Genomic DNA, 15,000 nt, shown 5'->3' on the forward strand with positions numbered 1-15,000 from the left:
AGACCCGAAGTCGACGTGCTAAGCACCACGGGACCCCTTTCGCCTGCAGGTCCCGAGCCGCCTTTATTTGCTGTTACGAGCATCGTGTGCCCCATACCTGCGTGACAAGCACCGCAGGGCGGCAGAGCCATCGCACTTGGCCGGGTGGCAGAGGAGGACCCGACTATTCACAGATAGCGGCCCAACGACTCCCAGAGCCGGTCGTGCGGCGCGCGAGGTCTGCTCTCTTCACAAGAGGCTTTATTAGGGAGTGCTAAGGCAAGGTTCTGTGCCCTCCACCCTCATCGCAACACCCATGGGAGCCTCCGGTCGTCAATAGACCGCCGCACCGGCCTCTGACTGACTCTCAGAATGGACGGAAAGAGCCGGGTAAGCCTTTCAAAAGATTCGACCACGTGCCGAAAACTTTAGACTTCCGTGAGCTCTCCGGCTTGCACCGAGACCCGAAGTCGACGTGCGAAGCACCACGGGACCCCTTTCGCCTGCAGGTCCCGAGCCGCCTTTATTTGCTGTTACGAGCATCGTGTGCCCCATACCTGCGTGACGAGCACCGCAGGGCGGCAGAGCCATCGCACTTGGCCGGGTGGCAGAGGAGGACCAGACTATTCACAGATAGCGGCCCAACGACTCCCAGAGCCGGTCGTGCGGCGCGCGAGGTCTGCTCTCTTCACAAGAGGCTTTATTAGGGAGTGCTAAGGCAAGGTTCTGTGCCCTCCACCCTCATCGCAACACCCATGGGAGCCTCCGGTCGTCAATAGACCGCCGCACCGGCCTCTGACTGACTCTCAGAATGGACGGAAAGAGCCGGGTAAGCCTTTCAAAAGATTCGACCACGTGCCGAAAACTTTAGACTTCCGTGAGCTCTCCGGCTTGCACCGAGACCCGAAGTCGACGTGCTAAGCACCACGGGACCCCTTTCGCCTGCAGGTCCCGAGCCGCCTTTATTTGCTGTTACGAGCATCGTGTGCCCCATACCTGCGTGACGAGCACCGCAGGGCGGCAGAGCCATCGCACTTGGCCGGGTGGCAGAGGAGGACCAGACTATTCACAGATAGCGGCCCAACGACTCCCAGAGCCGGTCGTGCGGCGCGCGAGGTCTGCTCTCATCACAAGAGGCTTTAGGGAGTGCTCAGGCAAGGGTCAGCCCGCAGCCTTCCTGGCAACACCCAGGGGAACCAGGCCACTCGCGTCTCTCGCCTTCATTTTCGACACGAGCGCCTGCGGAGGGCCACCACCCCCTCCGATTGTCAAGAGACCTCCGCACCGGCCTCTGACTTACTCTCAGAATGGACGGAAAGAGCCGGGTAAGCCTTTGAAAAGATTCGACCACGTGCCGAAAACTTTAGACTTCCGTGAGCTCTCCGGCTTGCACCGAGACCCGAAGTCGACGTGCTTAGCACCACGGGACCCCTTTCGCCTGCAGGTCCCGAGCCGCCTTTTATTTTTGTTACGAGTATCGTGTTCCCCAAACCTGGGTGACGAGCACCGCAGGGCGGCAGAGCCATCGCGCTTGTCCGGGTGGCAGAGGAGGACCAGACTATTCACAAATAGCGGCCCAACGACTCCCAGAGCCGGTCGTGCGGCAGGCGAGGTCTGCTCTCATCACAAGAGGCTTTAGGGAGTGCTCAGGCAACGGTCAGCCCGCAGCCTTCTTGGCAACACCCAAGGGAACCAGGCCACTCGCGTCTCTCGCCTTCATTTTGGACACGAGCGCCTGCGGAGGGACGGCCGGAGTCAACGTGGGGTTTGCCCGCCCTCCAATAGTGTCAAAAGACCGCCGCACAAGTCTCTGACTGACTCTTAGAACAGACAGAAAGAGTTTGTCAAATCTGTCAAAAAATTGACAAAGTGTCAAAAATTCGACTTCCAAGAGCTCTCCGGCATGCACTCATACCTGTCATTAAAGTGCTATGCCCGTGGAACCGTTTTTCGGATGCCTTTCAGAACGGTCCCGCGCCGCCATTTTGTTCTAAAAATCGTGTTCCCATATATCTCCGGGTACCCCGCCAACCTCACTGCGGAAAAACTACAAGTGGCACTGAATGGGTCTGAATTCCAAATTTGACTGCATCGGTCTGGAACTCGGTCCGGTCAAAACCGTTTGGATTTTTCTCGGTCCGGACTTCCGCGACAGACAAAGTTAAAGTTTTCGGGCTGCAGGCACAAAACGACAGCTGGCCATTTGCCGGGCTCAATTCACCCAATTCCTCCGGCACTTCGGAGCACATGTTCGGTGTAAGTTTGCGAATCTTTCCCGATGCTGCAGCATTTTCCTCCGCTGACACTTAGAATATTTTTCACACTTTGCTGAAAATTTTTCTAAGTGTTTTTTTCCAAGTTTTCCTGGTTACTGATTTCTTCTTTTTAAACATTTTTCTAAGTTTTTCTGGTTACTGATTTCTTCTTTTTAAACATTTTTCGCAGTTTGTCTGGTTACTGATTTCTTCTTTTTAAACATTTTTCGCCGTTTTTCTGGTTACTGATTTCTTCTTTTTAAACATTTTTCGCCGTTTTTCTGGTTACTGATTTCTTCTTTTTAAACATTTTTCTAAGTTTTTCTGGTTACTCATTTCTTCTTTTTAAACATTTTTCTAAGTTTTTCTGGTTACTGATTTCTTCTTTTTAAACATTTTTCTAAGTTTTTCTGGTTACTCATTTCTTCTTTTTAAACATTTTTCTAAGTTTTTCTGGTTACTCACTTCTTCTTTTTAAACATTTTTCTAAGTTTTTCTGGTTACTGATTTCTTCTTTTTAAACATTTTTCGCCGTTTTTCTGGTTACTGATTTCTTCTTTTTAAACATTTTTCTAAGTTTTTCTGGTTACTCATTTCTTCTTTTTAAACATTTTTCTAAGTTTTTCTGGTTACTGATTTCTTCTTTTTAAACATTTTTCTAAGTTTTTCTGGTTACTCATTTCTTCTTTTTAAACATTTTTCTAAGTTTTCCTGGTTACTCACTTCTTCTTTTTAAACATTTTTCTAAGTTTTTCTGGTTACTGATTTCTTCTTTTTAAACATTTTTCTAAGTTTTTCTGGTTACTCATTTCTTCTTTTTAAACATTTTTCTAAGTTTTTCTGGTTACTGACTTCTTCTTTTTAAACATTTTTCGCAGTTTGTCTGGTTACTGATTTCTTCTTTTTAAACATTTTTCGCCGTTTTTCTGGTTACTGATTTCTTCTTTTTAAACATTTTTCTAAGTTTTTCTGGTTACTCACTTCTTCTTTTTAAACATTTTTCTAAGTTTTCCTGGTTACTGATTTCTTCTTTTTAAACATTTTTCTAAGTTTTTCTGGTTACTGATTTCTTCTTTTTAAACATTTTTCTAAGTTTTTCTGGTTACTGATTTCTTCTTTTTAAACATTTTTCGCAGTTTGTCTGGTTAATGATTTCTTCTTTTTAAACATTTTTCTAAGTTTTTCTGGTTACTGATTTCTTCTTTTTAAACATTTTTCTAAGTTTTTCTGGTTACTCACTTCTTCTTTTTAAACATTTTTCTAAGTTTTCCTGGTTACTCATTTCTTCTTTTTAAACATTTTTCGCAGTTTTTCTGGTTACTGATTTCTTCTTTTTAAACATTTTTCTAAGTTTTCCTGGTTACTGATTTCTTCTTTTTAAACATTTTTCGCAGTTTTTCTGGTTACTGATTTCTTCTTTTTAAACATTTTTCTAAGTTTTTCTGGTTACTGATTTCTTCTTTTTAAACATTTTTCTAAGTTTTTCTGGTTACTCACTTCTTCTTTTTAAACATTTTTCTAAGTTTTTCTGGTTACTCACTTCTTCTTTTGAAACATTTTTCGCAGTTTTTCTGGTTACTGATTTCTTCTTTTTAAACATTTTTCTAAGTTTTTCTGGTTACTGATTTCTTCTTTTTAAACATTTTTCGCAGTTTAACTGGTTACTGATTTCTTCTTTTTAAACATTTTTCTAAGTTTTTCTGGTTACTGATTTCTTCTTTTTAAACATTTTTCTAAGTTTTTCTGGTTACTCACTTCTTCTTTTTAAACATTTTTCTAAGTTTTTCTGGTTACTGATTTCTTCTTTTTAAACATTTTTCGCAGTTTTTCTGGTTACTGATTTCTTCTTTTTAAACATTTTTCTAAGTTTTCCTGGTTACTGATTTCTTCTTTTTAAACATTTTTCGCAGTTTTTCTGGTTACTGATTTCTTCTTTTTAAACATTTTTCTAAGTTTTTCTGGTTACTGATTTCTTCTTTTTAAACATTTTTCTAAGTTTTTCTGGTTACTCACTTCTTCTTTTTAAACATTTTTCTAAGTTTTTCTGGTTACTCACTTCTTCTTTTGAAACATTTTTCGCAGTTTTTCTGGTTACTGATTTCTTCTTTTTAAACATTTTTCTAAGTTTTTCTGGTTACTGATTTCTTCTTTTTAAACATTTTTCTAAGTTTTTCTGGTTACTCATTTCTTCTTTTTAAACATTTTTCTAAGTTTTTCTGGTTACTGATTTCTTCTTTTTAAACATTTTTCTAAGTTTTTCTGGTTACTCATTTCTTCTTTTTAAACATTTTTCTAAGTTTTCCTGGTTACTCACTTCTTCTTTTTAAACATTTTTCTAAGTTTTTCTGGTTACTGATTTCTTCTTTTTAAACATTTTTCTAAGTTTTTCTGGTTACTCATTTCTTCTTTTTAAACATTTTTCTAAGTTTTTCTGGTTACTGACTTCTTCTTTTTAAACATTTTTCGCAGTTTGTCTGGTTACTGATTTCTTCTTTTTAAACATTTTTCGCCGTTTTTCTGGTTACTGATTTCTTCTTTTTAAACATTTTTCTAAGTTTTTCTGGTTACTCACTTCTTCTTTTTAAACATTTTTCTAAGTTTTCCTGGTTACTGATTTCTTCTTTTTAAACATTTTTCTAAGTTTTTCTGGTTACTGATTTCTTCTTTTTAAACATTTTTCTAAGTTTTTCTGGTTACTGATTTCTTCTTTTTAAACATTTTTCGCAGTTTGTCTGGTTAATGATTTCTTCTTTTTAAACATTTTTCTAAGTTTTTCTGGTTACTGATTTCTTCTTTTTAAACATTTTTCTAAGTTTTTCTGGTTACTCACTTCTTCTTTTTAAACATTTTTCTAAGTTTTCCTGGTTACTCATTTCTTCTTTTTAAACATTTTTCGCAGTTTTTCTGGTTACTGATTTCTTCTTTTTAAACATTTTTCTAAGTTTTCCTGGTTACTGATTTCTTCTTTTTAAACATTTTTCGCAGTTTTTCTGGTTACTGATTTCTTCTTTTTAAACATTTTTCTAAGTTTTTCTGGTTACTGATTTCTTCTTTTTAAACATTTTTCTAAGTTTTTCTGGTTACTCACTTCTTCTTTTTAAACATTTTTCTAAGTTTTTCTGGTTACTCACTTCTTCTTTTGAAACATTTTTCGCAGTTTTTCTGGTTACTGATTTCTTCTTTTTAAACATTTTTCTAAGTTTTTCTGGTTACTGATTTCTTCTTTTTAAACATTTTTCGCAGTTTAACTGGTTACTGATTTCTTCTTTTTAAACATTTTTCTAAGTTTTTCTGGTTACTGATTTCTTCTTTTTAAACATTTTTCTAAGTTTTTCTGGTTACTCACTTCTTCTTTTTAAACATTTTTCTAAGTTTTTCTGGTTACTGATTTCTTCTTTTTAAACATTTTTCGCAGTTTTTCTGGTTACTGATTTCTTCTTTTTAAACATTTTTCTAAGTTTTCCTGGTTACTGATTTCTTCTTTTTAAACATTTTTCGCAGTTTTTCTGGTTACTGATTTCTTCTTTTTAAACATTTTTCTAAGTTTTTCTGGTTACTGATTTCTTCTTTTTAAACATTTTTCTAAGTTTTTCTGGTTACTCACTTCTTCTTTTTAAACATTTTTCTAAGTTTTTCTGGTTACTCACTTCTTCTTTTGAAACATTTTTCTAAGTTTTTCTGGTTACTGATTTCTTCTTTTTAAACATTTTTCTAAGTTTTCCTGGTTACTGATTTCTTCTTTTTAAACATTTTTCGCAGTTTTTCTGGTTACTGATTTCTTCTTTTTAAACATTTTTCTAAGTTTTTCTGGTTACTGATTTCTTCTTTTTAAACATTTTTCTAAGTTTTTCTGGTTACTCACTTCTTCTTTTTAAACATTTTTCTAAGTTTTCCTGGTTACTGATTTCTTCTTTTTAAACATTTTTCTAAGTTTTTCTGGTTACTCACTTCTTCTTTTGAAACATTTTTCGCAGTTTTTCTGGTTACTGATTTCTTCTTTTTAAACATTTTTCTAAGTTTTTCTGGTTACTGATTTCTTCTTTTTAAACATTTTTCGCAGTTTAACTGGTTACTGATTTCTTCTTTTTAAACATTTTTCTAAGTTTTTCTGGTTACTGATTTCTTCTTTTTAAACATTTTTCTAAGTTTTTCTGGTTACTCACTTCTTCTTTTTAAACATTTTTCTAAGTTTTTCTGGTTACTGATTTCTTCTTTTTAAACATTTTTCTAAGTTTTCCTGGTTACTGATTTCTTCTTTTTAAACATTTTTCGCAGTTTTTCTGGTTACTGATTTCTTCTTTTTAAACATTTTTCTAAGTTTTTCTGGTTACTGATTTCTTCTTTTTAAACATTTTTCTAAGTTTTTCTGGTTACTCACTTCTTCTTTTTAAACATTTTTCTAAGTTTTCCTGGTTACTGATTTCTTCTTTTTAAACATTTTTCTAAGTTTTTCTGGTTACTCACTTCTTCTTTTGAAACATTTTTCGCAGTTTTTCTGGTTACTGATTTCTTCTTTTTAAACATTTTTCTAAGTTTTTCTGGTTACTGATTTCTTCTTTTTAAACATTTTTCGCAGTTTAACTGGTTACTGATTTCTTCTTTTTAAACATTTTTCTAAGTTTTTCTGGTTACTGATTTCTTCTTTTTAAACATTTTTCTAAGTTTTTCTGGTTACTCACTTCTTCTTTTTAAACATTTTTCTAAGTTTTTCTGGTTACTGATTTCTTCTTTTTAAACATTTTTCGCAGTTTTTCTGGTTACTGATTTCTTCTTTTTAAACATTTTTCTAAGTTTTCCTGGTTACTGATTTCTTCTTTTTAAACATTTTTCGCAGTTTTTCTGGTTACTGATTTCTTCTTTTTAAACATTTTTCTAAGTTTTTCTGGTTACTGATTTCTTCTTTTTAAACATTTTTCTAAGTTTTTCTGGTTACTCACTTCTTCTTTTTAAACATTTTTCTAAGTTTTTCTGGTTACTCACTTCTTCTTTTGAAACATTTTTCTAAGTTTTTCTGGTTACTGATTTCTTCTTTTTAAACATTTTTCTAAGTTTTCCTGGTTACTGATTTCTTCTTTTTAAACATTTTTCGCAGTTTTTCTGGTTACTGATTTCTTCTTTTTAAACATTTTTCTAAGTTTTTCTGGTTACTGATTTCTTCTTTTTAAACATTTTTCTAAGTTTTTCTGGTTACTCACTTCTTCTTTTTAAACATTTTTCTAAGTTTTCCTGGTTACTGATTTCTTCTTTTTAAACATTTTTCGCAGTTTGTCTGGTTACTGATTTCTTCTTTTTAAACATTTTTCGCAGTTTTTCTGGTTACTGATTTCTTCTTTTTAAACATTTTTCTAAGTTTTTCTGGTTACTCACTTCTTCTTTTATAACATTTTTCTAAGTTTTCCTGGTTACTGATTTCTTCTTTTAAAACATTTTTCTAAGTTTTCCTGGTTACTGATTTCTTCTTTTTAAACATTTTTCTAAGTTTTTCTGGTTACTCATTTCTTCTTTTTAAACATTTTTCGCAGTTTTTCTGGTTACTGATTTCTTCTTTTTAAACATTTTCCTAAGTTTTCCTGGTTACTGATTTCTTCTTTTTAAACATTTTTCTAAGTTTTCCTGGTTACTCATTTCTTCTTTTTGATCATTTTTCTAAGTTTTCCTGGTTACTGATTTCTTCGTTTTGAACATTTTTCTAAGTTTTCCTGGTTACTCACTTCTTCTTTTCAAACATTTTTCTTCGTTTTTCTGTTTACTCATTTAGCACTTTCAGGCACTTTCCCATCATTTCCTCGTTCCCGATTTCACCCTTTAAAACGCTTTCGGGCATTTCCCTAAGTTTTGCGGTTCACTCGTTTGGGACTCACTGACACCTTCTCTAGCTTCCCTGCTCACTTTTTTCGTACTGTTGAGAAAATTCGAACCCTTTCCTTAACTATGCCGGTTACTGACTTCACCGCTTCAGACCCTTGTCCCCGTAATGAAAGATACCATTTCCCACCGTGGGAAATGCACGAAAATCGGACTGAACACGGGGGAGGCTCCCCCCTCGAAGGCGAGACCGTCGGCAGAACCGCCGGGTCAAACCCGGCTGAGCTACCCGGCTTACAAGTCTCAAAGTCGGTATGAGCAGTCACGTCCACCCCCATTCCCTTTTGGACCACTTCCCACGGTTCCAAATGCATGAAAATCGGCCTGTACACGGGGGAGGCACCCGCCTCGAAGACGAGACCGTCGGCAGAACCGCCGGGTCAAACCCGGCTGAGCTACCCGGCTCGGAAGCGCCAAAGTCGGGTTGAGCAGTCACATTCACTCCCATCCCCTTTTGGGCAACTTCCCACGGTTGGAAATGCATGGAAATCGGACTGAACACGGGGGAGGCTCCCCCTCTCGAAGGCGAGACCGTCGGCAGAACCGCCGGATCAAACCCGGCTGAGCTACCCGGCTTACAAGTCTCAAAGTCGGTATGAGCAGACACGTCCACCCCCATTCCCTTTTGGACCACTTCCCACGGTTCGAAATGCACGAAAATCGGCCTGTACACGGGGGAGGCACCCGCCTCGAAGACGAGACCGTCGGCAGAACCGCCGGGTCAAACCCGGCCGGGCTACCCGGGTTAGAAGCCCTAGAGTCGGGTTGAGCAGTCACAATCACTCCCATCCCCTTTTGAACCTGTTCCCACCGTTGGAAATGCACGAAAATCGGCCTGTACACGGGGGAGGCTCCCCCCTCGAAGGCGAGACCGTCGGCAGAACCGCCGGGTCAAACCCGGCTGAGCTACCCGGCTTACAAGTCTCGAAGTCGGGTTGAGCAGTCACATTCACTCCCATCGACTTTTGGGCAACTTCCCACCGTTGCAAATGCATGAAAATCGGCCTGTACACGGGGGAGGCACCCGCCTCGAAGTCGAGACCGTCGGCAGAACCGCCGGGTCCAACCCGGCTGAGCTACCCGGCTTACAAGTCTCAAAGCCGGGTTGGGCAGTCACGTTCACCCCCATTCCCTTTTGGATCACTTCCCACGGTTCGAAATGCACGAAAACCGGCCTGTACACGGGGGAGGGTCCGCCCTCGAAGGCGAGACCGTCGGCAGAACCGCCGGGTCAAACCTGGCTGAGCTACCCGGCTTACAAGTCTCAAAGTCGGGTTGAGCAGTCACGTTCACTCCCATCGACTTTTAGACCACTTCCCACGGTTTGAAATGCACGAAAATCGGCCTGTACACGGGGGAGGCTCCGCCCTCGAAGGCGAGACCGACGGCAGAACCGCCGGGTCAAACCCGGCCGGGCTACCCGGGTTAGAAGCCTCAGAGTCGGGTTGAGCAGTCACATTCACTCCCATCGACTTTTGGGCAACTTCCCACCGTTGCAAATGCACGAAAATCGGCCTGTACACGGGGGAGGCACCCGCCTCGAAGACGAGACCGTCGGCAGAACCGCCGGAACAAACCCGGCTGAGCTACCCGGCTTACAAGTCTCAAAGTCGGTATGAGCAGACACGTCCACCCCCATTCCCTTTTGGACCACTTCCCACGGTTCGAAATGCATGAAAATCGGCCTGTATACGGGGGAGGCACCCGCCTCGAAGACGAGACCGTCGGCAGACCCGCCGGGTCAAACCCGGCCGGGCTACCCGGGTTAGAAGCCTCAGAGTCGGGTTGAGCAGTCGCATTCACCCCCATCCCCTTTTGAACCTCTTCCCACCGTTGGAAATGCACGGAAATCGGCCTGTACACGGGGGAGGCCCCCCTCTCGAAGGCGAGACCGACGGCAGAACCGCCGGGTCAAACCCGGCCGAGCTACCCGGGTTAGAAGCCTCAGAGTCGGGTTGAGCAGTCACATTCACTCCCATCCCCTTTTGAACCTGTTCCCACCGTTGGAAATGCACGAAAATCGGCCTGTACACGGGGGAGGCCCCCCTCTCGAAGACGAGACCGTCGGCAGACCCGCCGGAACAAACCCGGCTGAGCTACCCGGCTTACAAGTCTCAAAGTCGGTATGAGCAGACACGTCCACCCCCATTCCCTTTTGGACCACTTCCCACGGTTCGAAATGCACGAAAATCGGCCTGTACACGGGGGAGGCACCCGCCTCGAAGACGAGACCGTCGGCAGAACCGCCGGGTCAAACCCGGCCGAGCTACCCGGCTTAAAAGTCTCAAAGTCGGTATGAGCAGTCACATTCACCCCCATTCCCTTTTGGACCACTTCCCACGGTTGGAAATGCATGAAAATCGGCCTGGACACGGGGGAGGCTCCCCCCTCGATGACGAGACCGTCGGCAGAACCGCCGGAACAAACCCGGCTGAGCTACCCGGCTTACAAGTCTCAAAGTCGGTATGAGCAGACACGTCCACCCCCATTCCCTTTTGGACCACTTCCCACCGTTGGAAATGCACGAAAATCGGCCTGTACACGGGGGAGGCACCGGCCTCGAAGACGAGACCGTCGGCAGAACCGCCGGGTCAAACCCGGCTGAGCTACCCGGCTTACAAGTCTCGAAGTCGGGTTGAGCAGTCACATTCACTCCCATCGACTTTTGGGCAACTTCCCACGGTTCGAAATGCACAAGATTCGGCCTGAACACGGGGGACGCTCCCCCCTCGAAGGCGAGACCGTCGGCAGACCCGCCGGGTCAAACCCGGCTGAGCTACCCGGCTCGGAAGCGCCAAAGTCGGGTTGAGCAGTCACGTTCACTCCCATCCCCTTTTGGACCGCTTCCCAGGGTACGAAATGCATGAAAATCGGCCTGTACACGGGGGAGGCACCCGCCTCGAAGACGAGACCGTCGGCAGAACGGCCGGGTCAAACCCGGCTGAGCTACCCGGCTTACAAGTCTCAAAGTCGGGTTGAGCAGTCACATTCACTCCCATCGACTTTTGGGCAACTTCCCACGGTTCGAAATGCACAAAATTCGGCCTGAACACGGGGGACGCTCCCCCCTCGAAGGCGAGACCGTCGGCAGAACCGCCGGGTCAAACCCGGCTGAGCTACCCGGCTTAAAAGTCTCAAAGTCGGTATGAGCAGTCACATTCACCCCCATTCCCTTTTGGACCACTTCCCACGGTTGGAAATGCATGAAAATCGGCCTGGACACGGGGGAGGCTCCCCCCTCGATGACGAGACCGTCGGCAGAACCGCCGGAACAAACCCGGCTGAGCTACCCGGCTTACAAGTCTCAAAGTCGGTATGAGCAGACACGTCCACCCCCATTCCCTTTTGGACCACTTCCCACCGTTGGAAATGCACGAAAATCGGCCTGTACACGGGGGAGGCACCGGCCTCGAAGACGAGACCGTCGGCAGAACCGCCGGATCAAACCCGGCCGAGCTACCCGGGTTAGAAGCCTCAGAGTCGGGTTGAGCAGTCACATTCACCCCCATCCCCTTTTGAACCTCTTCCCACCGTTGGAAATGCACGAAAATCGGCCTGTACACGGGGGAGGCCCCCCTCTCGAAGACGAGACCGTCGGCAGACCCGCCGGATCAAACCCGGCCGAGCTACACGGCTTACAAGTCTCGATGTCGGTATGAGCAGTCACGTCCACCCCCATTCCCTTTTGGACCACTTCCCACGGTACGAAATGCATGAAAATCGGCCTGTACACGGGGGAGGCACCCGCCTCGAAGACGAGACCGTCGGCAGAACCGCCGGGTCAAACCCGGCTGAGCTACCCGGCTCGGAAGCGCCAAAGTCGGGTTGAGCAGTCACATTCACTCCCATCCCCTTTTGGGCCACTTCCCACGGTTCGAAATGCACGAAAATCGGCCTGTACACGGGGGAGGCTCCCCCCTCGAAGGCGAGACCGTCGGCAGAACCGCCGGGTCAAACCCGGCTGAGCTATCCGGGTTAGAAGCCTCAAAGTCGGGTTGAGCAGTCACGTCCACCCCCATCCCCTTTTGGACCACTTCCCACGGTTCGAAATGCACGAAAATCGGCCTGTACACGGGGGAGGCACCCGCCTCGAAGACGAGACCGTCGGCAGACCCGCCGGATCAAACCCGGCCGAGCTACACGGCTTACAAGTCTCAATGTCGGTATGAGCAGTCACGTCCACCCCTATTCCCTTTTGGACCACTTCCCACGGTACGAAATGCATGAAAATCGGCCTGTACACGGGGGAGGCACCCGCCTCGAAGACGAGACCGTCGGCAGAACCGCCGGGTCAAACCCGGCTGAGCTACCCGGCTCGGAAGCGCCAAAGTCGGGTTGAGCAGTCACATTCACTCCCATCGACTTTTGGGCAACTTCCCACGGTTCGAAATGCACAAAATTCGGCCTGAACACGGGGGACGCTCCCCCCTCGAAGGCGAGACCGTCGGCAGAACCGCCGGGTCAAACCCGGCCGAGCTACCCGGGTCGGAAGCGCCAAGGTCGGTATGAGCAGTCACATTCACTCCCATCCCCTTTTGGACCGCTTCCCACGGTTTGAAATGCACGAAAATCGGCCTGTACACGGGGGAGGCGCCCCTCTCGAAGGCGAGACCGACGGCAGAACCGCCGGGTCAAACCCGGCCGAGCTACCCGGGTTAGAAGCCTCAGAGTCGGGTTGAGCAGTCACATTCACCCCCATCCCCTTTTGAACCTCTTCCCACCGTTGGAAATGCACGAAAATCGGCCTGTACACGGGGGAGGCCCCCCTCTCGAAGACGAGACCGTCGGCAGACCCGCCGGATCAAACCCGGCCGAGCTACACGGCTTACAAGTCTCGATGTCGGTATGAGCAGTCACGTCCACCCCCATTCCCTTTTGGACCACTTCCCACGGTACGAAATGCATGAAAATCGGCCTGTACACGGGGGAGGCACCCGCCTCGAAGACGAGACCGTCGGCAGAACCGCCGGGTCAAACCCGGCTGAGCTACCCGGCTCGGAAGCGCCAAAGTCGGGTTGAGCAGTCACATTCACTCCCATCCCCTTTTGGGCCACTTCCCACGGTTCGAAATGCATGAAAATCGGCCTGTACACGGGGGACGCTCCCCCCTCGAAGGCGAGGCCGTCGGCAGAACCGCCGGGTCAAACCCGGCTGAGCTACCCGGGTTAGATGCCTCAAAGTCGGGTTGAGCAGTCACATTCACCCCCATCCCCTTTCGGCCCCCTTCCCACGGTTGGAAATGCATGAAAATCGGCCTGTACACGGTGGGCGCTCCCCCCTCGAAGGTGAGACCTTCGGCAGAACCGCCGGGTCAAATCCTGCCGAGCTACCCGCGTTAGAGGTCTCAATGTCGGCTTCAGCAGTCACATTCAATCCCATTCCCGTTTGGACCTCTTCCCGCCGATGGAAATGCACAAAATTCGGCCTGAACACGCGGGACGCTCCCCCCTCGAAGGCGAGACCGTCGCCAGAACCGCCGGGTCAAATCCGGCTGAGCTACCCGCGTTACAGGTCTCAAAGTCGGGTTGAGCAGTCACGTTCACCCCCATCCCCTTTCGGACCCCTTCCCACGGTTGGAAATGCATGAAAATCGGCCTGTACACGGTGGGCGCTCCCCCCTCGAAGGTGAGACCTTCGGCAGAACCGCCGGGTCAAATCCGGCCGAGCTACCCGCGTTAGAGGTCTCAATGTCGGCTTCAGCAGTCACATTCAATCCCATTCCCGTTTGGACCTCTTCCCGCCGATGGAAATGCACAAAATTCGGCCTGAACACGCGGGACGCTCCCCCCACGAAGGTGAGACCTTCGGCAGAACCGCCGGGTCAAATCCGGCCGAGCTACCCGCGTTAGAGGTCTCAATGTCGGCTTCAGCAGTCACATTCAATCCCATTCCCGTTTGGACCTCTTCCCGCCGATGGAAATGCACAAAATTCGGCCTGAACACGCGGGACGCTCCCCCCTCGAAGGCGAGACCGTCGCCAGAACCGCCGGGTCAAATCCGGCCGAGCTACCCGCGTTAGAGGTCTCAATGTCGGCTTCAGCAGTCACATTCAATCCCATTCCCTTTTGGAACACTTCCCGTCGTTAACAATGCACGATATTCGGCCTGAACACGCGGGACGCTCCCCCCTCGAAGGTGAGACCTTCGGCAGAACCGCCGGGTCAAATCCTGCCGAGCTACCCGCGTTAGAGGTCTCAATGTCGGCTTCAGCAGTCACATTCAATCCCATTCCCTTTTGGAACACTTCCCGCCGTTAACAATGCACGATATTCGGACTGAACACGGGGGCCGGTCCGCCCTCGAAGTCAACACCGTCCGCAGAACCGCCGGGGCAAATCCGGCTGAGCTACCCCGCCCCCGAACACTCAAAGTCCCTCTGAAGCCTTGCATTCGCCTCCTTGGAAAATTGACGTCAAACATTACCAAAATCGGGGGCACGAGCACTAAAGCTAAGTCTCACCCTTTCCCTATCCCTAACCAGGAACCGAACGCCCACCCTCAGCCTCACACCAACGCCGGTGCCACTCCAGACAGACACACCCTTCAAAACCACACCCATCCGGCCATGCAACTCAAAAAGGGTCCAAATTCAGAAACACCCCCTTCAAAAGGCACTCCATCCTCGGCCACACCACCGGGACATGCTCCCCTCGGCGATAATTAAGCCCCCACCACTATTTGAAGCCAACCGCAGCCGCAACTCGAACGGAGAAATCAGGAACCAATTCAAAAATGCGCTTGGTTACTGATTTCTACTGAGCCGAAAAAATTCTAAGTGTCGGTAGTTACTGATTTATACCAACCCGAAAATATTCTAAGTGTCAGTGGTTACTGATTTATACCAACTCGAAAATATTCTAAGTGTCGGTGGTTACTGATTTATACCAACTCGAAAATATTC

The sequence above is a fragment of the Chiloscyllium punctatum genome, unplaced genomic scaffold (assembly GCF_047496795.1).
Source record: "Chiloscyllium punctatum isolate Juve2018m unplaced genomic scaffold, sChiPun1.3 scaffold_213, whole genome shotgun sequence".
NCBI classification, from domain to species: Eukaryota; Metazoa; Chordata; class Chondrichthyes; order Orectolobiformes; family Hemiscylliidae; genus Chiloscyllium; species Chiloscyllium punctatum.